General features: G+C 48.1%; 1 protein-coding gene and 1 pseudogene across 1 annotated transcript in view; one reads left to right on the forward strand and one right to left on the reverse strand.

Moving 5' to 3' along the window:
• The window catches only part of LOC105743955, a 4,749-nt pseudogene extending 2,405 nt beyond the window's left edge, over positions 1–2,344 (forward strand).
• The window catches only part of Shisa9 (shisa family member 9), a 321,503-nt gene that overhangs the window by 164,911 nt on the left and 153,764 nt on the right, over positions 1–2,828 (reverse strand). The window lies entirely within an intron of this gene.

A 2,828-nucleotide genomic window follows, 5' to 3' on the forward strand; every position in this document is an offset into this window, starting at 1 on the left:
TATAGTCTCAATTCTTCTGTAAGGTGACTATGAGCCCAATTTATAGATGGAAAAACCTAGGACAGGGAAAGGTGACAGTGCCATCCAGTGACCCAACCATGGATGGTGAAACTGAGGCTCAGGAAAGTTAAAAAGTGCTTTTTCCCCCCAATTATCAAACATGAACCTTGATTGCAGGACATCTGTGTTGCATCACTGTGCTACTTGGCCTTCCCAGCCATCCTGGCATTAGCAATGTGTTGAAGAAGGAAGGCAATATAAAAAGATTACATCACTAGCATAGTTAGTATTAATTCTAGTGTCCGGGGGCTTGAGGAAGCAACATCTAAAGTGAGATCTGAAGGTTGAGGAGGAAACAGTGGGAGGACAGGAGAGGGGGAAGATGAAAACGTGGGGGATGCTGAGCAAATCAGATGGCGGGAAGCCTGCTGCAAAGCTTCCCTGGAGTTGGCTGCAGCAGAAGCCACAGGTGTCTGTGGACATGCACAGGGCCAAAGGCAGGACAAGCTGGAATAGGGCTGTGTCCTGAGAGCAACACTGGGCCCCAGAAGATGTTTTCTTTAGGAGAGGGATCTCATGATCAGACTTGCCCTTAGGAAGAGTGTACTGGTGACTGAAGGAGAGGAGTTAAGTCCAGCTGGTGAGATAAAGAATCACATCTGATCCTCAAAGATGGGGAAACGAAGGCCCAGAGATGTGAGGCCATTTGCCCAGCGTCGTTCAGAAAGTGGCGAAGCCAGATTGCACTTGAATCAGTCAAACCCCAGAGCCCTGTCCCCCAGTCCTCAGCCAGCTCTGCCTCTCTGAGCATCACCTACAGGCTTACGAGACTCAGGGTCAACAAGAATCTCTAAGAGGTAGCACCTTGGCCAATTCTCCTGTATTGGGATGGGATCCCACACCCAGCACTGAGAAAGAAAATGAGCATAAGGTAAGCCAAACATGGGTTCAGCCTGCCTCTTCTGATGTTACTCATTTCCAAAGTTTAACTCCCCAGGTGGTATCACCATCAGTGTCCCCGGAAGCCTCACAGGAACAAGTTCTTTCCTATTTGATTGCTCATCCTAAGACCTAAAGAATTTCCAGCTGTGAAGGGCCTTGCTGATCCAACCCACGGCAGGAGAGATGCTTTCCCCAAATTTCAGATCCAGGTTAAGATCTAAAAGCAGGCCAGCTTTCTAGAGTCTCAGTGAATGAGGACTCCAGTTTGCTGTGTGATAATCCACCTACTTGCTAAAGGACTTTGACAAGTCTCAGGAACATAAAAAGAATCTGCAACATGAAACTAACAACAGAGGCCCAGTTTTTGAATCACTAGGCTGACAATTGTTACAAAAACGGCATGCATTCATCGCACACCAATGACGTGCCAGGCATGGTGCTAGGTGCCTTCTAGTCATTTCTTCTTCAACTCTCTGAACGTTCCTATAAGGCAGGTGTGGATAATATTACAGAAGACTGCAAGGGGAGCTGAGACTGCAGAGAAGGACGGATTGAGCCTGTTCAGAGGTAGAAAGACTTGGGGAACTACCTGAACGTGTGGAATCCCAATGCCAGGCATCAAGGGCCAAACCCATATCCACTGAATCCTGGATGCCCTGGAGGTTCCTATCCTGTGTGTCTGCCACATCCACCACTTGTCAATCCAGCCTTTCCTCCTGGCCCCTGTACCCCTCCCCCAGGAGCTCCCCCGGGAAATCCAGCTTTCCCTCTGTATGGGCCCGGTTATCCTGTGCTCCCACCGCAGCCATGTCCAGGATACCCACCCACAGGTCCCCATCCTCCATGTCCCCCACCTGCCCCTGGCATGCCTCATGTGAACCCTTTGAGCCCTGGCATGGTGGTCCCAGGGATGGTGATAGACAAGAAGATGCGAAAGAAAATGAAGAAAGCTCATAAGAAGGCACACAAACACCACAAGCATGGCAAGCATTTCTCCTCTTCCTCCTCTTCCAGCAGTGACTCTGACTGAATACAAGGCCTGGACCCTCGCTCAAGTCTCACCAGCCCTGCTCTCCCATCAAGCTTCAGCTGCTGCGCGCTGTGCTGGGCGGAATTAGCCCTCCCCACCCCCTTCCCGAGCCTTCCTCTGCTCTTCAGCCCTGGCCCCTAGGGACATGGGAAGTGGATCCCACGGGCTAGCAAAGGCCATTCCCTGGCTGCTTGACAGATCCATAGCTGAAGAATAGCAGGGAGTGGTATTTGAAGATGGTGAGATCTCTGAGCTGAATCCTGAAGATCTGTAAAATGGGATCTTTATGCATTTCTTGTTATAATACTTGTAATTGGGATGTTTGGGGGAAATTTCATTATGATGGAAAACCTGTATCTTTTTTGCAATGGTGGCACATGAGGTGATTTAGTGGTAAATATATTTCCTAGCAGACTCAGATCTATCCTCCAGCCTCAGCCTCCTGAGTGCTTGGAATTACATGCTGTGCCATCACGCCCGGCTCCTTGCAGGTTTTTCTTGATTGTACTAACTGCAAGCCTGCTTGGAAATACAGCAGTCTGTTTGATTGATGAGCTCTGACTGCTCTTTTAGAAACTGGTCTCTATCCTAAGCTCAATATACTCTCAGGTCCTCCTTGTTCTCCAGCTCTCAGTGCAAATAAAGCTATTTCTCCTGGAAAAAAAAAAAAAAAAGAAGACTGTAAGGGTCAAAAAGGTTGAGTGAGCTGCCTATATCTATCTAATTATTAATTATTTCATTCAATATATATCAAGGGAATGCCTACCATATACTAGGCCATCTTCAGTTGCTACAGTTACTCCAATGAACACAAACACACACACTCTCTCTCTCTCTCTCTCTCTCTCTATATATA

The sequence above is a fragment of the Octodon degus genome, unplaced genomic scaffold (assembly GCF_000260255.1).
Source record: "Octodon degus isolate 3935 unplaced genomic scaffold, OctDeg1.0 scaffold00195, whole genome shotgun sequence".
Classification (NCBI taxonomy): Eukaryota; Metazoa; Chordata; class Mammalia; order Rodentia; family Octodontidae; genus Octodon; species Octodon degus.